Here is a 25,611-nt window from a genome sequence, read left to right as displayed (position 1 = left end):
TGACCCTGTGAATCATATCATCTGTAGGGTATTCTTAGCAAAGATTACTGGCATAGTTTGCCATTTCCTTCTCCACTAGACTAAAGCAAACTGACACTAAGTGACTTGCCCTGGGTCACATGATAAGTGTTGGAGGCTGGATTTGAATACAGGTCTTCTTGACACCAAGCCTGGTACTCTATCCACTGAGCCACCTAGCTGCCTCTGAAGAATTACTATTGTGCTATAATAAATGATGAAATAGATCATTTCTCAAATATCTGCCCCAAACACTTCCTAGCTATGTGACCCTAGGTAAGTCACTTTCACCCAATTATTTAGCCTTGCTGCCCTTCTATCTTAGAATTAATACTAAGATAGAAAGAAAGGGTTTTTAAATTTTCTTTTAAATTTAAATTTTTTTTTGTCATCAGGATATTTTATTTTATCAATTACATGTAATACATTTCCACATAAGTTTTCCAAAGTTATGTGATCCAAATTCTTTTCCTCTCTGCCTTCCCTTACCCTTCCAGGAGCTGGTGGCCAATTCAATCTGGATTACACATGTATTATCATACAAATCATATTTTCACATTGACCATTTTTATCAGAGAATAATCACATAAAATCAAAACTCCAAACCAAACAGCCAGACAAGCTAAAGTAAAAAATCACATGCTTCAAACTGCATCCTGACTCTCATAGTTCTTTCTCTGGAGATAGATAGCATTCTTTTTCATAAGTCATGATGGACTTATGACAAAGTCTGCTATCTACCTCCAGAGAAAGAACTATTGGAGTAGGAATGTAGAATATAATATATGATTTATCACTTGACTATTTGGGTTTATGATTTGGGGTTTTGGTTTTATAAGATTATTCACCTACAAAAATGAATAATATGGAAATGTGTTTTGCTTGATAATACTGGTATAACTCAGGCTGAATTGCTTATCAATTCTGGGAGGGGGAGGGAAGAAGGGAGGAAGACAACAGGATTCATAGAACTTTGGAAAACTTATATAGAAATTTGTCATTGAAATAAAAATTTTAAAGAAAATTAAAAAAAATTTAAGTCCCTCAAAAATGTCCTGGATTGAACTTCCTGGTTAAGATGGCAGCAGAGTAAAAAGCAGCTGCTTAACCTCTCCTAACCGAAACATATAGGACTCCTCAAGAAGACATAAAAACAAATCCAGACGAACAATGGGACCCCACAACAGGGCGCAGCATTGGAGGTATGTGGAATCGGGGCATTTCCATGCTATAAAAGGGTGAAACATCTCTCACTAAAACACGAGCTGAGCAACCCCCTCTCCCACCCCACCCCACCTACAATGCCAAAACCAGCGCACAAGAGTTAGAGCAAGTTTGGGGCACGCATTAAGTCCATGGCAGCTACCTGGGGTTACCAGGGCCTGCTCCTGAGAGCAGCAAGATTTAAGACTCCAAGAGGCTAAAGAATGCATGGACTTTGAACACAGACCCTCAGTGCAGGCACGAGTTCGGGCGAGGACACAAGTGCAGACATGGATCCTGAGCGCAGGCAAGGACTCGGATCCTGAGCGCAGGCATGGACCTTGAGTGGGGACCCAGTGCAGAGGGGTGCACAACTGTGGAAGCAGCACCCTGAGACTGTTAAATTAGCCTCAGGCAGAGGAACAAGCAAGGGGACCACCAGGAGGCTTGACCCTGAGAACAACTAGACCTGAGACCTCAGGAGCCTAAAGAGTGCAGACAGATCCTGAGTGTGAGGATAAACCTAAGAGGGCATTGGGCTAACAATAGCAAGCCAGAGACAAGAACCCGAAAAGAGAAAGATCATCAAGAAGAAATCTGTAACACTCAACAACTTTTACACAGATAAAATCCAGACAACAGAGCAAACAGCAGAGGAGAACCAACAAGTAATCATATCCAAACCTTCCCAAAATAATGAAAACTGGCCACAAGCTTTTGAAGAGTTCAAATCTGAGATGATGAGAAAGATGGAAGAGATTTGGCAAGAGAAGTGGGAAATAGCTCAAAAGGAAATTAAAAGGTTAGAAGACAGAAACTCCCAATTGGAGAAAGATGCCCCCAAATCAAACAAAATGGTAAGCAAATTGGAAACCAAAATCTGGCAAGAAAATAACAGTTTAAAAGGCAGAATTTCACAATTGGAAAGTGAGGCAAGTAAACTGAAGACCAGAAATGACCAGATTGAAAAGGAAAACCAAAAGATTATAGCTGAAAGCCAGTCCCTAAAGGCTAGAACTGAGCAATTAGAACAGGGGTCAGCAACGTATGGCTATTGAGCTATATCTGGCTCCACCGATGGTCAGTCCGGGCAGAGCCCCAGGATGTGCCTCAGGGGGAACCTTACGCCTCTGCCCCATATTCCAGCACCTTCTGCCTCCATCCTCCTCCTTCCGCAGGCGTTTATGGCTCTTATGGCCAAAAAGGTTGCCGACCGTTGAATTAGAAGCTAATGATCTCCAATGACACATGTTAAAACCAGTGGAAATGTACATCGGCTATGGGGGCGAAGGTGGGGGGTGAAGGGGAAAGTAAGAGCATGAATCATGTAACCATGTTAACTTTTCTAAAAAATAAATACTAATAAATATTTAAAAAAATAAAAAAGAATAAAAATAAAATAAAATAAAACAAAAACGTCCTGGATCATTGCATTGCTAAAAGTAGCTAAGCCTGTCATAGTTGATAGTTTTACAATATTGCTGTCATTGTACAGTTTTCTACTGGTTCTAGTTATTTGCTCTGCATCAGTTCATGTAGGTCTTTCCAGTTCTTTCTGAAATCATGCTATTCATCTTTCCTTTTAGCACAATAGTATTCCATTGCCATCATATACCACAATTCATTTAGTCATCACCCAATTGATGAACATTCTTTCAATTTCCAATTCTTTGCCACCACAAAAAGAGCAGCTATAAATATTTTTGTACAAGTAGGTGCTTACCCCATCCCCCCCTTTTTTTTTATTTCTTTGGGATATAGACCTAGTAGTGGAATTACTAGATCAAAGGTTTTAAGGCCTTTGGGGCATAGTTCCAAATTGTCTTCCAAAATGATTGGATGAGTTCACAACTCCACCAACAATGCATTAGTTTCTGAATTTTGCCACATCTCCAACATTTATCACTTTCCTTTACTGTCATATTGGCCAGTCTGATATGTGTGAGGTGGTATCTCAGAGTTGTTTTAATTTGCATTTCTCTAATCAAGAAGGATTTAAAACATTTTTGTATGATTATTGATAGCTTTGATTTCTTCATCTGAAAACTGCTTATTCATCTCCTTTCACCATTTGTCAATTGGGGAATGACTTGTATTCTTATAAATTGGACTTCATTCTCTACATATTTGAAAAATGAGAACTTTATCAGAGAAATTTGTAATAAAATATTCCCCCCAGTTTGTTGTTTCCCTTCTAATCTTGGTTACTTTGGTTTTGTTTGTATAAAACCTTTTATGTTTAATAAAGTCAAAATTATTCATTTTACATCTTATAAATATTCTTTTACTCTTGTTTGGTCATAAATTATTTCTTTTTCTATAGATCTGACAGGTAAACTATTCTATGTTCCCCTAATTTACTTATACTCTCACCCAGAATCAAATACCCATCTTAACCTTATCTTGGTATAAAATGTGAGATATTGGGCTACACCTAATTTTTGCCATACCATTCTTCAGTTTGCCCAGTGTTTTTTGTCAAATAATGAGTTCTTATCCCCACAGCTGGGATCTTTGGGTTTTTCAGACACTAGATTCCTAAGGTCATTTACTCCTAATCTATTCCATTGATTCACCATTCCATTTCTTAATTAGTACCAGATTGTTGTGATGATCACTGCTTTATAGTATAGTTTAAGATATGATACTATAGGCCACTATCCTTCACATTTTTTTCACTAATTCCCTTGATATTTTTTATCTTTTGTTCTTCCATATGAATTTTGTTGCTATTTTTTCTAGTTCTATAAAATAGTTTTTTGGTAGTTTGGCATGGCACTGAACTAATAAAATTAATTTAGGTAGAATTGTCATTTTGACTATATTTGTTCAGCCTACCCATGGACAATTAATGTTTTTCCAGTTGCTGAGATCTAACTTTATTTGTGTGAAGTTTTTTGTAATTCTGTTTACATAATTCCTGCATTTGTCTTGGCAAACAGAATACCAAGTGTTTTATATTGCCTAAAGTTATTTTAGCTAGATTTTTTCTTTCTAACTCTTGCAACTGTTGTGAGGAAGATTAAGTAGTTATTGATTAAGAATTAAGGTTGACCTAGCAGGAAGGAGCTGGAGCTAGGAATTCTAGGATAGAATGAAGGAGGAGGAAGTGTGTGTGTGCCCTGAGAGAGGACTCCATTAGTGGTGGGCAAAAAACTGTTGCCAGCCTGGGAGATCTCAGAGCAAAGGACACCCTGCATCCTGATTTTCCCCTGGGATCCTGAGTGGTGGCATATAGCAAAGAGAGAAGATCAACAGTGCTGTGCCAGGGAAGAGGTGAAGTTTGAGATCTGGTGGACAGCGTTTCAAGCAAACCCTCCCTACTTAGTATCTGAGACTACCTTGGCTCTTGGCATCCAGAGATTATCAGTGGGGTTGCAGTGAGAATCCCAAAGCCACAAGGCCCTAACTGTGCTGCTCAAGTCTGGCAGGTCCAGACTGAGACAGTCGCTCAAAGACTCCATTACAGCTCCTTGGGCCCTGTCAGTTTAGATTACTAAGTTAGTGTAGAAAGAAGTCTTTCCTTTCCCTGTGGGCTTTGTCATTAGATTTAAGGTTTTAGTGTAGACATTCCTATCCCACCTTTTAGTTGTTCATAATTAAAACCAGTTATATCCTGTTACCTTGTCTGTTGGATTCAAAGCCTCTGGCCCAGGGTGACAGTTGGGCAACTGTCCCTTTTTCAGTTAGGGGCAGCTTGGCTGTTCTGGTCCCCATGATCCAGGTCTAGTCTCTCATAAATCCCAGTGTGTGTACCCACAATCACCTAGGTTTATTATAATATCCCTGGTATCCCCATTACCTTTACTTATATTTCCTACACTACTGGACTTTGTTGGAAATATATACAAATGCTGATGATTTATGTGGGTTTATTTTGTATCCTGAAACTTTACTCAAGTTATTAAATTATTTCAACTAGCTTCTTCCTTGATTCTCTAGAATTCTCTAAGGATACCATCATATCATCTGAAAAAAGTGATAGTTTAGTTTTCTCATTGCCTATTTTAATTCCTTCAATTTCTTTTTCTTTTATTATTGCTAATGCTAGCATTTCTAGTACAATATCAAGTGATAATGGTGATAACGGGCATCCTTGCTTTACCCTGATCTTATTGGGAAGGCTTCTAACATTCCCATTGCAGGTGATTCTTGCTGGTACTTTTAGATAGATACTACTTATTATTTTAAGGAAAGTCCCATGTATTCTTGTGTGTTTTTAATAGGAATTGGCATTGTATTTTGTCAAAGATCGGCTTTTTTCTGCATCTACTGAGATAATCATGTAATTTCTGCTAGTTTGGTGTTTGATATGGTCAATTACGCTGATAGTTTCCTTAATATTAAACCGCTTTTGCATCCCTGGTATAAATCCCATATGATCATAAAGAGTAGTCTTTACAATATATTTCTGTAGTCTCTTTGCTAGTATTTTATTTAATATTTTGATTGTTTCTATAATTTATTAAATCTAACTTTTCTAAAATTTCATTCACTTCCTTTACTTCTTTCCTGTTTATTTTTTGGTTAGATTTATCTAGTTCTGATAGGCAAAGATTGAGTTCCTCCACTAGGATATTTTTCTGTCTATTTCCTACTTAAGCTCCTTTATTCTTGCCTTTAAAATTTTGGACGCTATACCATTTGGTGCATATGTTGTATGTACTGATATTATTTCACTGTCTATAGCACCTTTTACCAAGACATATTTACCTTCCGTATCTCTTTTTAATTACATCTATTTTTGCTTTAGCTTTGTCTGAGATCCTTATTGCTAATCCCTTTTTTATTTCAGTTGAAGCCCAATAGATTCTGCTCCATCCATCCCCTTACCTTTATTCTGTGTGTTTCTACCTGCCTCAAACATGTTTTGTTTTTTTTTTGCAAACAACATATAATAAGATTCTAATCTTTAATCTATTCTGTTATCTGCTTCTGTTTTATGGGTGAGCTCATCCCATTTATATTCACAGTTATGATTACTATCTGTGTATTCCTCTCCATCTTGTTTTCCCCTTTTAATCCTCCACTTTCTCCTTTTGCCTTGTCCCTCTACAAAAGCATTTTGCTTTTAATCACCCCCCCAATTCCTCCTCCTTTATGTTGTCCCCCTCCCCTGCTTCCTTATTCCCTTCTACTTCTCTAAAGGGTAAGATAGGATTCTATACCTCAGTGATTCTGATTGTTGTTTCCTCCCTGAGACAATTCAAATGAGAGTAAGGTTTAAGCATTGCCCATCACCACCCTCATCATCGCCTTCACTGTAATATGTTTCTTTTTCCCCTGTGCTTCTTTAAGTGATATAATTTACCCCATTTTACTTTCTTCACTTTTCTCTCAGTAAAATACTCTTTTTCATCCCTAGATTTTTTTACATGTCATCCTAGACAGCTTACTCCCATACCCTCTGTCTTTGGATATCTCTTCTAACAACTATGAAAATGATAAAAATTTCAAGTTACAAGTACCATCTTTCCACACAGGACTATAAACAATTCAACATTACCAAGTCCCTTAAATTTTCTCTTTCTTATTTACCTTTTTATGTTTCTCTTGACTCTTGTATTTTGTAATGCAAGGTGGCTAACAGAAACTTTTGCTTCTGCAATTTCTAACGGTCACAAAATGTCAGTTAAACATCTTAGAATGTTCAGAAAGTCAGTTAGAACTTAAAGCGATAAATAGAGGGGAAGTTCCAACTGAGGGGGCTTTTGCCTTCTGGCTTTCGCTGTGGCTGGAGGCTTTTGCTTTGACTTTTCGGCTTTGGCCTAATTGCTTCGGCCTTGGCCTGTGCTTATTTTGTTTTGGGGAAATTTGGACTTATCTCATTTCTCTGGACCTCTCCCTGATCTCCCGTCTCCATCCCTCCCCTTCCCTGATTTTCCTTTTGGGTTCTGGTTGGAAGAGAGGGCTTGGTGATTGAACATTGTGGGTTTTAGTTTCTTTAGATAATTAGAGTATCCTCAAATAAGTATCCCTAGGTTTGATAAAGACTTTATTTAAAAGGCAGTCAAATCTTCCTGACTGGGAGAGCTGGTCTCTCTCTGTCTAAACCTCTCCACAACCCATCCCCTACCCTCACCCCTTTACTTAGCAGCAGTTAGAAAATCCTGAACCACCTCCCCTTCTGACTGACCCTGGTATTAATAAATCCCCTTGTTACCTATTCAAACCCTGTGGTGAGTCATTGTGTTGAAAATTAAGACAAGGGCCAAAAGGAAAGAATCATTTTCCTTTATTTCTTGAGACAACTGGGGCATCCATCTTGACAGGAAGTGCCCACCTTCAAGACTTCCTCCAGCCATCAGTTTCACTGGCAGGGAGGGGCCCTCTCGATCCCTCCTTCAGGAGACTTTGAAACTAACAAGAGAAACCCTCCAGTCAAGCCTAAACGTTTCTTACTGGCCCTAGTTTCCTCCCTGTATCCTCTGTCTCAAGCCTCTGGGAATAAACCTGTTTGAGCTGCCTCTCCTACATACCCCATTTCCTTATCTCCTATATACCTTCCCATACCTTCATTTCCTCCTCCACTCACCTTATCCTCCAATCACCTTATAATCCCTTATTCCCCTTTATCCTTCCACACACCCACCTACTCAATTTATTTACTTTCTTTTTTGATAACATTAATAGTTCTTTTTTATAACAATTTGGACATCAAATTTTCTGTTTAGGATTTGTATTTTCATCAGAAATTATTGGAAATCTTCTATTTTACTGAATGAGCATTTTTCCCTCTGAAAGAATATAGCAAGTTTTGATGGGTAGTTGATTCTTGGTTGTAAACCCAATTCCTTTGCCTTCCAGAATATCATATTCCAAGCTTTTCAATCTTTAATGTAGAAGTTGTAAAATCTTGTGTAATCCTGATTGTGGCTCCATGATATTTCAATTATTTCTTTCTGGCTGCTTTCAGTGTTTTCTCCTTTGCCCAGGAGATCTTGAATTTGGCTATAATATTCTTAGGAGTTGTCATTTGAGGATTTATTGCAGAAGGTGATCTATGGATTCTTTCCATTTTTATTTTACTCTCTTATTCAAGAATACCAGGGCAGTTTTCTTAAATAATTTCTTATAATATGATGCCTAGGCTTTTCTCTTTTTAATCTTGACTTTCAGGTAGTCCAATAATTCCTAAATTGTCTTTTCTGGATCTATTTTCCATTATGAGATGTGAAATGAATAATTTTGGTTATATTAAATTAGAAGCGTTTTTATGAACAAGAGCAATGCAACCAAGATTAGAAGAAAAAAAAACTGGGAAAAAATTTTTATAGCTAGTGTCCCTGACAAAGACCTCATTTCTCATATATACAGAGAACTGACTCAAATTCATAAGATTAAAAAGCATTTCCCAAATTAAAAATGGTCAAAGAATACAAACAGGAATTTCTCAGATGAAGAAACTAAAAGTATCTATAGTCTTGTAAAAAATATTCCAAATCATTATTGCTTAGAGAAATGTAAATTAAAATATCTCTGAGGTACTACTTCACACCTATCAGATTGGCTAACATGACTGAAAAGGAAGATGATAAATGTTGGAGAGGATGTGGGAAAATTGGGACACTAATACACTATTGGTAGAATTGTGAACTGATACAACCATTTTGGAGAATAATTTTGAACAGTACCCAAAGGACCATAAAAATATGCATACTCTTTGACCAAGTAATACCACTACTGAGTCTGTATCCCAAAGAGATCAAAGATTTGCATAAAAATATTTATAGCAGGGGCAAATAGGTGGCTCAGTGGGTTAAAAGCCAGGCCCAGAGATGGGAGACCCTGAGATCAAATATGGCTTTAGACACTTCCTAGATGTGTGACCTTGGGCAAATCACTTAACTTCCATTACCTAGCCCTTACCACTCTTCTGCTTTGGAACTAATATACAGCACTGATTCTAAGATAAATGGTAAGGGTTTTAAAAAAATGATAGCAACACTTTTTTGCAGTGACAAAAAAATTAAAAACTGAGATGATGTCCTTCATTAGGGGAATGGTTGAACAAATTATAATATATTGTTGTAATAGAATAATACTATGCCATAAGAAATGATGAACTGCATGAGTTCAGGAAAACCTGGAAATTCTTATGAACTGATGTGAAGTGAAATAAGTAGAACTAATGAGCATTGTGTATAGTATGTGTGATGATCAACTGAGAAGGATTAAACTTTTATCAGTAATACAATGTTCCAAGATAACCCCAAGAGGCTCATGATGAAAAAATTTTCCATAGCCAAAGAAGGAATATTGTAGTCTAATTGCACATCAAAACAGGGAGGGAAGGAGAAAGGGAGAGAATCTGAACCACAAAATGTTGATGTTGTTAACAATTGTTAAAAATTGTTTCCATATGTAATTGAAAAAAAAAATTAAAAGATATTATTTGGAAATATTTAACAAAACATACAACACAAAACAAAACATAAATAACATGACATTTAAAAACTAAGTCAACATGAGTCCCTAGTAATCTTTATATACAGATTCATGGATCCATTTTTTTAAGTTTGATTCCACCTACATAGACAATAGCAATCTGGCCTTGTACACTTGGAAAACTTGGGGCTTTAAGTATTGTCTCTGCAAAATACTAATCGTGTGATACCGGCCAAGTCACTAGCTCTATCAGTACCCTCAAACAAAGCTATGAATTTTTTTTTAACCCTTACCTTCTGTCTTAGAATCCATACAAGTAACAGTTCTAAGACTGAAGAGTGGTAAGAGCTAGGCAATTGGGATTAAGAGCCTTGCCCAGGGTCACACAGCTAGGAATTATTTGAAGTTAGATTTGAACTCTAGTACTCAATCTGCTGAACCACCAAAAGCTATAAATTTTGGAGAAGTTACATGTTTGCATTGCTGAAAAGAGTTTTTATTTGTAGATGGAATCCCTGATCTGTATTCTACCCTCTAAAAGTCTAATTTTCTTTTTAAATTGGATTTTCTTTTAAATTTATGTTTGTTTGTTAAATTAAAATACCCAGTTAATTCCCTCCCTCCCTTCTTTTCATTAGAGAAGGCATCATTTGATGAAAAGATATGCATATATTAAACCATGCTTATTTATTTCTATTTATCAGTTCCTTCTCTGGAGGTGGAAATACACAAGTCATTTTTCTTTTATTGGGAAAATTGGGACACTAATATACTGTTGGCAGAGTTAGTATCTGATACAACTGTTCTAGAGAGAACAATTTGGAACTGTGCTCAAAAGACTAAAACTGTACATACCTTTTTATCCGTTACTAGGTTTATATCCTAAAGAGATAAAAATGAAAGGGAAAAGAACCTATTTGTACAAAAATATTTATTGCAGCTCTTTTTGTGGTAGCAAATAATTGGAAACTGAGAAGTTATCCATCAATCACTGAACAAGTAGTATATGATACTGATAAAATACTATTGTACTATAATAAATGACAAGCAAGATGATTTCAGAAAAATATGGAAAGACTCATATGAACTGATACAAAGTGAAGTATGTAGAACCAGAATAACATTGTACACAGTGGTAGCCATATTTCTTCATGAAAAGCTGGGAATAACCTCGTTATTCTCAGTAATACGTGATCCAAAACAATCCCAGAGATTCAGGATTAAAAATTCCATCTGCTCTCCATGAAAGAACTGGAATCTGAATGCATACTAAAACATGAAAAATCTGTTTCTTTTTTTAAAAAAATGGATAACTTTTCCACAAAACAAGTACTATGGGAAAATATTTTACGTGACTACATAAACTTCATAAGGGTCCTTCCTCTATTTTAGAGAAAAGTTTACACAATGTATGAGTTATTTGTCATTTATATGTTTGATAGAATTTTTAAAAATTAACCGGGGCTGGGGAGTTTCTTTGGGAATGTGCATATAGCTTGTGGAGTTTCTCTTTCTGAGATCACCTTGTTTAGATAATCTATTTTCTATGCTTTTCGAGAATTATTTCGGCAGCTGAACAAAGACTGGATTGGAGATATGGGAGATTGAAATCAGAGAAACCAATTAGGAAGCTATTAGAATAAAGAGGAGTGATAAAGACCTGAACTACTGTGGTGGCCTATTCAACAGATAAAATGGGATAAACATTGACATGGCAGCAGATTGAATGTGAAAGGTCAGGGTAAAGATACATGAGGGAACAGGTAAGGACAATCTAAGGCTAGAAAACTGGAGGAGTGGGGTGATCACCTCAATAGAAAGAGGAAAGTTTGAAGAAGAGGCAAGTTTAGGGAGAATGATGACTTCCAATTTAGACATTTAAGTTTAAGATGTTGGTGGGACATCTGGGTAAATATAGTCAGTCTTTAGTTGACCATAAAGAAATCAAGAGACAAAACAGGGCTAAATGGCACAGCAGATAGAATTCTAGGTGTAGAGTCAGGAAGACTTTGGTTTCAATTTAGTCTCAGACACTAGCTTTGTGACCTTAGACAAGTCATGTAACCTGTTTGCCTCAGTTTCCTCATCTGTAAAATGGGGATAATAATTAACCCTTACCTCCCAGATAAGTTCTCAAAGAGATGGGTGTAACAGATCATCTTACTTGTCTCCTGGGGAACCTTTATGTGGGCCATGAAACAATAGTTAGAATCAAATATGTAACAACTAGTTGGTTTAAGATTGGGAAAGGAGTAAGACAAGGATGTATGTTGTCACCTTATTTATTTTACTTATATTCGGAGTACATCATATGAAATGCTGGGCTGAACAAATCAAAAACCAGAATTAAGTTTTGTGAGGAGAAATATCAACTACCTCAGATATGCAGATGATACCACTCCAATGGCATAAAGTAAAGAAGAATAAAGAAACCTCTTTTTTTAAGTCATGATTTATATCTTTTTTATTATTTCTTTATTTTATTTCTTTTAAAAAATTTTTAAACTTTTTTTTATATTTACATGATTCATTTTCTTTCTCTCCCCTCTTCCCTCCCCCCTCCCAGAGCCAACAAGCAATTCCACTGGGTTGTACAAATGTTATTACTTGATATCAATTTCTATATTATACATTTTTGCTATAGAGCAATCTTTTAAAAGCTAAACCTGAAATAATATACACCCATGCACATGTGATAAGTGGTGTCATATGCTCTTCTTTTATATTTCTACTCCCATAGTTCTTTCTCTCAATGTGGATAGCATTCTTTCCCATAAGTCCTTCAGGAGTGAACTGGCTTGTTGCATTTTTACTAGTAGCAAAGTCCTTTACATTGTATTGTTCCACAATGTTTTACTTTCTGTGTACAGTGTTCTCTTGTTTCTGCTCATTTCACTCTGCATCAGTTCAGTGAGGTTCTCCCAGTTCATATAGAAATCCTCCAGATCATCATTCCTTACAACATAATAGTATTCCATCATCATCAGATGCTACAATTTGTTCAGTCATTCCCCAATTGAGGGACATGCACTCATTTTCCAATTTTTTGCCACCACAAAGAGCGTGACTATGAATATTTTTGTACAAGTATTTTTCTTTATTATCTCTTTGGAGTACAAACTTAGAAGTGGTATTGCTGGATCAAAGGTTATGCATTCTTTTTTTTTTAATTTTTATTTTGAACATTTTCCCATAGTTACATATCTCATGTTCTTTCCCTCTCCCCCAAATCCCCCTACGCCCCCCCTTAGCCAACACACAATTCCACTGGGTTTTGCATGAAGAAACCTCTTAATGAAGATTTGAACCCAGATTTGAACCAAATGAATCCCGTCTTTGGGCCTGACTCTCAATCCATTGAGCAACCTCATGACTTTAAAAAGGTTAGAAACTATTGGCTTAATATATATATTTTACACTATCTAGAAGTTCAAACAGTGCTACAGGTCATAGACTGAGAACATATTCAGCTATTACTTAAAAGATTCTGAAGTCATACAGGTGAAATGTCCCTTACATATTTTTCCCCAGTACTACTTTATTGGATTTCCCCCCCAATAACATGTAGAAATAATTTTTAATATTTGTTTTCTGGCATTTTGTGATCCAAATTCTCTCCTTCCCTCCCTCCCCACCCTTCTCTCTGAGGTGGTAAACAATTTCATATAGGTGATATGTGTGCTATTATTCAAAACATATTTCCATATTTGTCATGTTGTGAAAGAAAGAAGGGAGAAGCAAATACAAGAAAAAACTCCTGAAGAAAATAAAGTGAAAAGTGTTATGCTCGGATCTGCATTCAGACTTTGTCAGTTCCTTCTCTGGTGGTGGATAGCATTTTTCTTCATGAGTCATTTGTAATTGTTTTGGATCATCATCGTATTGCTGAAAATAGCTACATCAATAACAGTAAGCCATCCTATATTATTGCTTTTACTGGGGACAATGTTCTCCTCACTTCACTTTGCATCACTTCACATAAGTCTATTCAGGTTTTTTTCTGAAATTATCTTGTTTGTCACTTGTTTTGGCACAATAGTATGCCATTACAATCTTAATCTACAACTTGTTCAGTCATTCTCCAATTGATGGACACACTCTCAGTTTCCAATTCTTTGCCACCACAAAAAAATAAAAATTAAAAAAAAAAGCTGATATAAATACTTTTGCCCAGATAGATCCCATTTCCCTTTCTCTGCATGATATCTTTTCAAAGATCTTTATAACTTCCCCCCAGACATTTTCCTATTTCACTCAGTGTCTCTCCTAATGCCTAACCCTCCCCATGCTCATCTACTGTTTTCAAGAAAGGCATGTTAATAACCTGCCCATTGGCATCTCTGTGACTTCCTAGACCAAAATGACCTCTGTCCAGAATTTCTCTATATTTGTTGTCTCCTTGAATTAGAATGTAAGCTCTTTGAATCTAGGAACTGTATATCTCTTTTTTTAAGTCCTTTCTTTCCATCTTGGAATCAATACTGCATATTGTTCTCAAGGCAGAAGAGTGGTACGGGTTAGGCAATGGGGGTTAAGTGAGACTTGCCAGGGTCTTGTAGGTAGGAAGTGTCTCAGACCAGATTTGAACCCAGGACCTTTCATCTCTAGGTTTGGTTCTCAATCCACTGAGACACCTAGCTGTCCCAATGTCTCTCTTTTACATTTCTATCTTCAGTACTTAGTGCACTATTTAGCACATAGTAACTAAGAAATGCTTTCCATTCACTTTTTTTTTAATAAACCCTTACCTTCCATCTTAGAATCAATCCTTTGTATTAGTTCCAAGGCAGAAGAGTGGTAAGGGCTAGGCAATGGGGGATAAATGACTTGCCCAGGGTCACACAGGTAGGAAGTGTCTGAGGTCAGATTTGAACCTAGGACCTCCCATCTCTAAGTCTGGCTCTCAATCTATTGAGTCATCCAGCTGCCCCCTTTCCATTAATTTTCAATCAATCATTCTTTTCTGGAAAGGAAGTAAAACAAGGTCTTCTACTGAAAGTTCTGGGCAGCTTCAATTAGAAGGCTAAGCCCACCTGAATTTAGGCAAGCCCAGGTGCATTATAGCCCCCATGCCTGCCCTGTCTCAAAAAGGGAAGAGCCTTATTTTCATACTATGTAAACCACAGAAACCAGCAGCACAGCATGCCCGTAATAGCATGCTGGGGTTAATTACTAACTCAGAAGGGAGAATGCCAGTCACTGAATCATCAACACACCTCTTGTAACACCTGGGGTTTTCTCTGGAAGCTTTCCATTTCAACTGTTGACAAAACCTGACCCTGACTAATCTGGAGGATTGGATGGGATAGGAGCCAAGTATGGCTGTAGGCCAGAGGGAATGAACTCTATGGAAATCATCAGTTTTACTCTGCTCTACATATGGCAAGAAGAGTTCTCCTACTTTCCCCTTAATGCTGATTGAAAAGTTTCCAGGCAAAAAGGTTGTTGTTATAATAAAAGAGCTCATGCAGTATTGTGCATTGAACCTCTGCATCTAAAATATCAGGGGATGTCCAGCCACTCAGCCTTGGTGAGGATCCTCAATGCTGATTAGACTCACCCTGGGTGTGGGAAGGGAGTGCTGGCTGAGAAATTGGCAGGCAAGGCTCAAAAGTACTGTGCAAAAAGCCAAGGTCAAGAAGCCGGGAGCTGACTCATGGGGCCAACAGGGTCAGAGGATGGAGGTGGTATCTGAGGCACAAACAGGATCAAACTCTGGTATGAGAAAATGCTAAGGAAAAGCAAAGTCTGGGTGAGATTCTGGCTATCGTAAGTAACTATTAGCCATGTAGCAGAATTTTGACTTAAATGATATTGTTACTTTAAAATTCTTAATGTGAATACACTCATATGTATATATTTATATTTGCTTAAAAGCAGTTTCCTCTGAAGTTTCCAGTTGGAAGGAAGTCTTCTTCTACATCTCTCATTGCTTTCAATCCAATGGCCATGTGGACAAGTATAACCTCATTGTGTAACTAGGTTGAACCATCAAGTCTCAACAATGAGCATGTAAAGAAGGATAAAAGATGTGTTATTAATGAAAAATTAAAAACTAGAATTGCTATAAGAACTCTGGAGGCCAGAAATCTGTTGGAATTCTCAATTGCTGGCAAGAAAGTCAAAGATTAACATTTTGTTTCCAATAGGTCAAAATATACATGTAATTTTTCAGTGACTTACATTGAGCCTGTAATGTGTCTGCAGTACTCAAAACTATTTCATTCTATATTCGAAATGCAGATGGTTTCCCTCTTAGAAAAAAATAGTAAATGAGCTTAAGGAATGCCTTCCAACTCTCTTGGTTACCAGGGGGCGTGAATTATTCCTTTAAAAAGTAGAAAGAAAACCATCAGCAAGCATTTTCTGTAAGGCAGATAAGCTGGAAGCCTTCCCAATGAGATGGAGTGAAGCAAAGATGCCCATTATCAACACTGCTATTCAATATTGTAATGGAAATACTTGCTATGGCAATAAGAGAAGAAAAGGAGATTGAGGGAATTAGAATAGGCAATGAGGAAACAAAGTTATCACTCTTTGTGTATGATATGATGAGAACCCTAGAGAATCAACTAAAAAACTAATCGAAACAATTAACAACTTTAACAAAATTGCAGGATATAAAACAAACCCTCATAAGGCATCAGTATTTCTATATGACACCAACAAAGTCCAACAGCTAGAGATAGAAAGTGAAATTCCATATAAAATAATGGAAAACAGTATAAAATACCTGGGAGAGCATCTACCAAAACAAACTCAGCAACTATATGAATGTAATTATAGGACACTTTACATAAAATAAAATCAGCCCTAAGCAATTTGGAAAACATTAATTGCTCATGGATAGACTGAACCAATATAATAAAAATAGTAATTCTGCCTAAATTAATTTACCAATTCAGGGCCATACCAAACAAACTTTCCCAAAATTATTTCATAGAGCTAGAAAAAAATGATAACAATTCATCTGGAAGAACAAAAGGTCATTAATATCAAGGGATTTCATGACAAAGAAAAAATTGACAGAGATCTAGCCTTACCAGATCTTAAATTGTACTTCTAAAGCAGCAATCATCAAAACAATCTGGCACCAGATAAGAAATAAGAGTAGGGGACCAATGGAATAGACTAGATGCTTAATATATGGTAGGAAATGCCCATGATTACTTTGTATCTGATAAACTCAAAGATCTAAGCTTTTGGGAAAAGAACTCACTATGTGACAAATATTGCTAGGAAATTAAAACAGGGCAAAAACTAGGGCATAGACCAGCATCTCATACCATATTCTAAGACAATGATCCAAGAGAATTCCAAAGGAATCATGAAGAAAAAACAGCTGTATACATTTAGAGAGAGAGCTGATGAACTCTGAGTACAAACTGGAGAATACTTTTTTCCAGGGCAAAAACTAGGCATAGACCAGCATCTCATACCATATTCTAAGACAATGATCCAAGAGAATTCCAAAGGAATCATGAAGAAAAAAAAAAGCTGTCTACATTTAGAGAGAGAGCTGATGAACTCTGAGTACAAACTGGAGAATACTTTTTTTTTCCACTTAATTAAATTTCCTTTTTTTTAAAAAAGCATGACTAATATGGAAATATGTTTTGCATGACTCCACACGTATAACTGATAAGTAAACCATTTTGTGTTCTCCCAATTTATTTATGGCATTCCCCTTTATTTCAAGATCACATATCATTTTGATTTTATCTTATTATATGGTGTGAGATGCTGGTCTATGCCTAGTTTTTGCCATGTTGTTTTTTGTTATTAAGTATCTAGTCTATTCCATTGGTCCACTAATCTTATTTCTTATCTGGTGCCAGATTGTTTTGATGATTGCTGCTTTACAAGCACAATTGTCTTGATGAGAATAGCTAAATCTTTTATAGTTGATCATCATTGCACTATTGTCATTGTTGTGTACGATGTTCTGGTTCTGCTCACTTCATTTTGCATCAGTTGATATAAGCATTACAAAGTTTCACTGAAAACATCCTTGTTATAGTTTCCCAATCATAGATTATAACTTGTTCAGTCATTCTCCAGTTAATGGGCAACTCCTCAATTTCCAATTCTTTGTCAACACAAAAATCACTGCTAGAAATATTTTTGTTATATAGGTCCTTTCCCTTTTCCTTTACTTTCATTGAACTACAGACATAATAGTAGGATTGCTTGATCAAAGGCTATACACAGTTTTATAGAATTTGGGCCATAGTTCCAGATTATTTTCCAGAATGGTTGGAACAGTTCACAAGAGTGCATTATTAGTGTATCAGCATTTATCATTTTCCTTTTTTTGTCATGTTAGCCAATCTGATCAGTATAAGGTGATATCTCAGAGTTGTTTTAATATGCATTTTGCCAAGCTTTTTTATGTGATTATTGCATTTTATAGCATTTTTTCCTGTGACTATTGATAGCTTCTTCTGAAAACTCCCTGTTCATCTTCTTTGACTACTTGTCACTATTTGATAAATTTGGTTCATTTCCCTAAATATTTGTGAAATGGGTCTTTATTAGAGAAACTGGGTTTAAATCCCCACACCTGTTTCCTGTTTTCCTTCTATTTTGGGCTGTATTGGTTTTGTTTATGTAAATGTTTTTTAGTTTCATGAAATAAAAGATTATTCATCTTAATTGCCACAATTCTCTCTAACTCTTGTTTGGTCAAAAATCTTTCCTTATCCATAGATCTGATAAGCATATTTTTTCAGAGCTCCCCTACTTTGCTTATGATATCAGCCTTTATATCTAAATTACATTCCTATTTTGACCTTATCTTGGTATATGGTGTGAGATTTTGGTCTAAGCCTAGTTTCTCTAAATTACTTTCTTTTTATTTATTTTTTTTTTTAGAAAAATTTTCATGGTTATATGATTCATGTTCTTACTTTCCCCTTCACCCCCCCCCCCCAAGCCCCATCTCATAGCCAAAACACATTTCCACTGGTTTTAACATCTGTCATCGATCAAAACCTATTTGCATATTATTGATAGTTGCATTGGTGTGGTAGTTTCCAGTCTACATCCCCAATTATGTCCGCATCAATCCATGTGTCCAAGCAATTGTTTTTCTTCTGTGTTTCCACTCCGACAGTTCTTCCTCTGAATGTGGGTAGCATTCTTTTCCATAAATCCCTCAGAATTGTCCTGGGTCATTGCATTGCTGCTAGTACAGAAGTCCATTACACTCGATTTTGCCACAGTGTATCAGTCTTTGTGTATAATGTTCTTTTGGCTCTGCTCCTTTCACTCTGCATCAATTCCTGGAGGTCATTCCCGTTCACATGGAATTCCTCCAGTTTATTGTTCCTTGGAACACAGTAGTAGTCCATCACTAGCATATACCACAATTTGTTCAGCCATTCCCCAATTAAAGGGCATACTGTCGTTTTCCAGTTTTTTGCTACCACAAAAAGCACAGCTATAAATATTTTTGTACAAGTCTTTTTATCTATGATCTCTTTGGGGTACAAACCCAACAATGGTATGGCTGGATCAAAGGGCAGGCATCCTTTTAGCGCTCTTTGGGCATAGTTCCAAATTGCCATAGAGAATGGTTGGATCAGTTCACAACTCCACTAGCAATGCATTAATGTCCCAATTTTGCCACATCCCCTCCAACATTTATTACTCTCCCCTGCTATCATTTTAGCCAATCTTCTGCGTGTGAGGTGATACCTCAGAGTTGTTTTGATTTGCATTTCTCTAATTATTAGAGATTTAGAACACTTTCTCATGTGCTTATTGATACTTTTGATTTCTTTATCTGAAAATTGCCTATTCATGTCCCTTGCCCATTTATTAATTGGGGAATGGCTTGATTTTTATACAATTGCTTTAACTCCTTGTATATTTGAGTAATTAGACTTCTGTCAGAGTTTTTTGTTATAAAGATTTTTTTCCCCAGTTTGTTGTTTCCCTTCTGATTTTGATTGCATTGTTTTTGTTTGTACAAAACCTTTTTAATTTAATATAATCAAAATAATTTATTTTACATTTTGTAATTTTCTTTAACTCTTGCTTGGTTTTAAAATCTTTCCTTTCCCAGAGATCTGACAAGTATACTATTCTGTGTTCACTTAATTTTCTTATACTTTCCTTCTTTATATTCAAGTCATTCACCCATTCTGAATTTATCCTGGTGTAGGGTGTGAGATGTTGATCTAAATCTAATCTCTCCCATATTGTTTTCTAATTTTCCCAGCAGTTTTTGTCAAATAGTAAATTTTTGTCCCAAAAGTTGGGTTCTTTGGGTTTATCATATACTGTCTTGCTGATGTCACTTACCCCAAGTTTATTCCACTGATCCTCCCTTCTGTCTCTTAGCCAGTACCATATTGTTTTGATGACTGCTGCTTTATAGTACAGTTTAATATCTGGTACTGCTAGACCACATTCCTTCACATTTTTTTCATTATTTCCCTTGATATTCTTGATCTTTTGTTCTTCCAAATGAACTTTGTTATAGTTTTTTCTAATTCAGTAAAAATGTTTTTTGGTAGTTTGATAAGTATGGCACTAAATAAGTAAATTAATTTGGGTAGAATGGTCATTTTTATTATGTTAGCTCATCCTACCCATGAGCAATCAATGTTTTTCCAATTGTTTATATCTAGTTTTAATTGTTTGGAACGTATTTTGTAGTTGTTTTTGTATAATTCCTGTGTTTGTTTTGGTAGACAGAGTCCTAAGTATTTTATGTTGTCTAGGGTGATTTTAAATGGTGTTTCTCTTTCTACTTCTTGCTGCTCTAGTGTGTTGGAAATGTATAGGAATGCTGATGATTTATGTGCATTTATTTTGTATCCTGCCACTTTGCTAAAGTTGTTGATTATTTCTACAAGCTTCTTAGTTGATTCTCTAGGATTTTTTAAGTAGACCATCATATCATCTGCAAAGAGTGATAGCTTAGTCTCCTCATTGCCTATTTTAATACATTCAATTTCTTTTTCTTCTCTAATTGCTACTGCTAGTGTTTCTAGCACAATATAAAATAATAGACGTGATAATGGGCATCCTTGTTTCATGCCTGATCTTATTGGAAAGGCTTCTAATTTATCCCCATTGCATATGATGCTTGTTGATGGTTTTAGATATATACTGTTTATTATTTTTAGGAAAAGTCAGTTTATTCCTATACTTTCTAGTGTTTTCAGTAGGAATGGGTATTGTATTTTGTCAAAGGCTTTTTCAGCATCTATTGAGATAATCATGTGATTTTTGTTTGTTAACTTGTTGATATAGTCAATTATGTGGATGGTTTTCCTAATGTTGAACCATCCTTGTATTCCTGGTATAGATCCCACCTGATCATGGTGGATAATCCTCTTGATCACTTGCTGGAGTCTTTTTGCTAGTATTCTATTTAAGATTTTTGTATCTATGTTCTTTAGGGAGATTGGTCTGTAGTTTTCTTTCTATGTTTTTGATCTACCTGGCTTTGGAATCAGTACCATATTTGTGTGATAAAAGGAGTTTGGTAGGACTCCTTCTTTGCTTATTATGTCAAATAATTTGTATAGTATTGGGATTAGTTGTTCTTTGAATGTTTGATAGAATTCACTTATGACTCCATCAGGCTCTGGCTATTTTTTCTCAGGGAGTTCTTTGATGGCTTCTTCAATTTCCTTTTCTGATATTGGATTATTTAAGTATTCTATTTCTTCTGCTGTTAATCTAGGCAGTTTATATTTTTGTAAATATTCGTCCATATCTCCTAAATTGTTAAATTTATTGCCATATAATTGGGCAAAATAGTTTTTAATGATTGCCTTAATTTCTTCTTCACTAGATGTGAGGTCTCTCTTTTCATCTTTGATACTGTTAATTTGGTTTTCTTCTTTCCTTTTTTTATTAGATTTATCAGTATTTATCAGTATTTAGTCTATTTTATCTGTTTTTTTCAAAATACCAGCTTCTAGTCTTATTTATTAATTCAATAGTTTTTTTACTTTCGATTTCATTAATTTTTCCTTTGATTTTTAGTTTTCATCTGGGGATTTTTAATTTGTTCATTTTCTAGTTTTTTAAGTTGGATGCCTAATTCATTAACCTCTGCCCTCCCTAATTTGTTAATATATGCACTCTGTGATATAAATTTTCCCCTTAGAACTGCTTTGGCTGCATCTCATATGTTTTGGTAAGAATTCTCATCATTGTCATTGTCTTCAATGAAATTATTAATTGTTTCTATGATTTGTTCTTTCACTAAATTATTTTGGATCATCCTATTATTTAATTTCCAATTAGTTTTTGGTTTGCCTCTCCATGTATTCTTACTAATACCTATTTTTATTGCTTTATGATCTGATGAGGTTGCATTTATTATTTCTGCTTTTTTGCATTTGTTTGCCATGTTTCTATGCCCTACTATATTGTCTATCCTTGTGAATGTTCCATGTGCTGCTGAAAAGAAGGTGTATTCCTTTTTGTTCCTATTTATTTTTCTCCATATATATTAACTCTAATTTTTCTAGGATTTTATTCACCTCCCTTATCTCTTTCTTATTTATTTTTTGGTTTGATTTATCCAGATCTTATAGGGGAAGGTTAAAGTCACCCACTAGTATAGTTTTGCTATCTATTTCGTCCTTGAGCTCTACTTCTCCTTTAGAAATTTGGATGCTATACCATTTGGTGCATACATGTTGAGTACTGATATTTCTTCATTGTTTATACTGCCTTTTATTAGGATGTAATTACCTTCCCTATCTCTTTTAACCAGATCTATTTTACTTTGTCTCTGTCAGAGATCATGATTGCAACTACTGCCTTCTTTTTCTCAGTTGAAGCCCAATAGATTTTTCTCCATCCTTTCATTTTTACTCTATATATGTCTGCCTATCTCATGTGTGTTTCTTATAGACAACATATGGTAGGATTTTGTTTTCTAATCCACTCTGCTATTTGCTTCCGTTTTATGGGTGAGTTCATCCCATTCACATTCAGAGTTATAATTATTAACTGTGTATTGCCAGTGTATTGCAAGGTGGCTAACAGAAACTTTTTGCTTCTGTAATTTCTAACGGTCACAAAAAGTAAGTTAGAAGTCTTAGAATCTTCAGAAAGTCAGGTGGAACTTGAAGCTATAAATAGAGCTGAAGTTCCAACTGACAGGGCTTTTGTCTTCTGGCTTTTGCTGTGGCTGGAGGCTTTTGCTTTGGCTTAGCCTGTTGGCTTTGGCCTTTTGGCTTGGCTTTGGCCTAATTGTTTTGGCCTTGGCCTGTGTTTATTTTGTCTTGGGGAAATTTAGACCTATCTAATTTCTCTGGACCATCTACATCCCTCCCCTTCCCTGAATTTCCTTTGGGCCCTGGGTGGAAGGGAGGGCATGGTGTTTAGACATTGTGGGTTTAGTTTCTATAGACAAGTAGAGTATCCTCAAATAAGTTACCCCTAGTTTCAGTGATTTAATAAAGACTTTACTTAAAAGGCAGTCAATTCTTCCTGACTGGGAGAGCAGGCTCTCTCAGTCCAAACTTCTCCTTGACCCATCCCCCACCATCCCCCCTCTCCCTAGCAGCAGTTAAAAAACCTTGAACCTCTTTCCCTCTGATTAACCTGAGATTAATAAATCCCCTTGTAACCTACTCTAAGCTTCTGGTGAATCATTGGATCAAAGATTAAGGCAAGGGCTAAGAGAGAAGAAATTATTTTCTTTTATTTCTTAAGGGGAACTGAGGGTATTCATGTTGGGAGGAAGTACCTACCTGAGACTTCCTCCTACTATCAGTTTCACTGACAGGGAGGAGGCCCTTTGACTCCTCCCTCAAGGAACTTTGGAAACTGACAAAAGAAGCACTCCAGCTAGAGTTAAAACATTTCTGACTGGCCCAAACTCCTTTACATCATAGGGATACCTTCTTTGCTTGAAGGGTCCAGCCTATTTCCCCAATATCCTCTGTCTCTAACCTCTGTGAATAAACCTGTTTGAGTTGCCCTCTCCTGCATACCCCATTTCCCTTATCTCCTATATACCTACCCTTACCTTCATTCCTCCCCCAATCACCTTATAATCACCTATATCCCCTTTATCCTTCCTCACACCAAAATTGCCTTCGAGACCCACTCATATTACTACTTTTGATAAAACCAGACATTTTGATTCTCTCTCCTTGTCCAGTCCTTTCTTCTTTCACTGTTTCCTTCTATACCAGTGTTTTGTTTTTAATCAGTTCCCCTAATCCCCTCCCTCATTGTACTTCCCTTTCTCCCCTTTCCCTTCTTATTCACCTTATTGTTCTTTAAAACTACACTACCCTCCTCCCACCCCCACCCTCTCCCTCCCTAGTATTGCTTCCCTCCCCACCAGTCCATTTGTTACCCTTCTAATTTTCTATAGGGCAGGAATCAATTCTCTGCCCCAATGGATCTGATTGTTCTTCCCTTTTTAAGTTAATTTCAATGCACTTAAGAATTAAGTATTTCCTTTCTCCAACCTCTGTACACTTTCATTGTATTGGTCCTCTCCCCTGTTTGCCTCATGCATTTCTTTATGAAATATAAATTTACTCCATTTTGTCTGTTTTCTCCTTTCTCTTAATATTATCTCCTTTTTTTACCTCTAGTTTTATATGTATATATACATATATACATACATATATCTTGACATTTCATCCTATACAGTTTGTCCCTCTTCCCTCTAATTATACTTCTTCTATCTACCCTGTTGGTAATAATAATTTTTAAGAGTTACCAATATCTTCTTTTCTTATAGGGATATAAGTCATTTGAACTTATTGGTTCCCTTAAAGGAAAGGTTTTTTGTTTTTATTTTGTTTTGTTTTGTTTTCCCCCACTCTCTTAATTACCTTATGGTGATTCTCTTGAGTTCTGTGTTTGAGCAGCAAACTCTCTGCTTAAGTCCAGTTTTTTCTTTATGAATGCTTGGAAGTCCTCAATTTTATTGAATGACCATACTTTCACCTGCAAGAATATAGTCAGTTTTTCTGGATAGTTAATTCTTGGTTGTAGACCTAGCTCTCTTGCTTTCTGGAATATTGTGTTCCTTGTCTTCCTATCCTTCAATGTAGATGTAGCCAGATCCTGTGTTATCCTAACTGTGGTTCCCTGGTATCTGAATGACTTCTTAGCAGCTTGTAATATTTTTTCCTTGGTCTGGTAGTTTTTGAATTTGTCTATAATATTCCTGGAAGTTGTCAGTTGTGGATTAAATGTAGGAGGTGATCTGTGGATTCTTTCTATGTCCACTTTTCCCCCTTGTTCGAGAATGTCAGGACAGTTCTCTTATATAATTTCCTGTAGGATGATGTCCAAACTTTTTCTTTTGTCATGATGTTCCGGCAGACCAATAATTCTTAAGTTGTCTCTTTGAGATCTGTTTTCCAAATCTTTGGTTGTGTCAATGAGGTGTTTCATATTTTCCTCAAATTTTTAATTTTTTACTTTTGTTTTATATATTCTTGCTGCCTTGTGAAGTCATTTGCTTCTGGTTGTTGAATTCTAATTTTTAAGGACTGAATTTCATCCCTGGCTTTTTTCTCCTCTCTGGAGCTTCAGACATGCTTCTGCTGTTTTTGTATTTTTATTTTTGGCCACTTTGCTCAGTTCTTTTGAGTGACTTTTTGAAAGGGGAAAGTTATTTTTCTGCACCCCACTATTTTCTTTTGAGAGACTTTTCCAGGAAAGGGGAATGTCATTTTTCCAGCAGCCTCTTCCTGGCTGCTTGTTCTTACATTCCCCTTGGCCTCAGTTCCAGCCAATACAGGCAGCCCCCGGCCCCTCATGTCCCTTCCTGGGGAGGAAGCTGTTTCTGACCTTCCCACCCAAGTGCTGATCCCAGTTCCTAGCAGTTGCCTGCTGTTCCTGATTCCAATGCCAGATACCACCCCCCTGAACTCCAGCTGCTCCTGAACTCCAGCCACTCTGCCTGACTCTCCCTGCCTTCCAACTACTGCTTGAGACTTTGAAAGTATAAAACCCCCTTCTTTCTCATTGTACACACCAGAGAATTTTCCATGT

This window comes from Gracilinanus agilis, chromosome 1 (assembly GCF_016433145.1).
Source record: "Gracilinanus agilis isolate LMUSP501 chromosome 1, AgileGrace, whole genome shotgun sequence".
NCBI classification, from domain to species: domain Eukaryota; kingdom Metazoa; phylum Chordata; class Mammalia; order Didelphimorphia; family Didelphidae; genus Gracilinanus; species Gracilinanus agilis.
The sequence above is the reverse complement of the archived record's forward strand: the minus strand, read 5'-3'. Positions refer to the sequence as shown.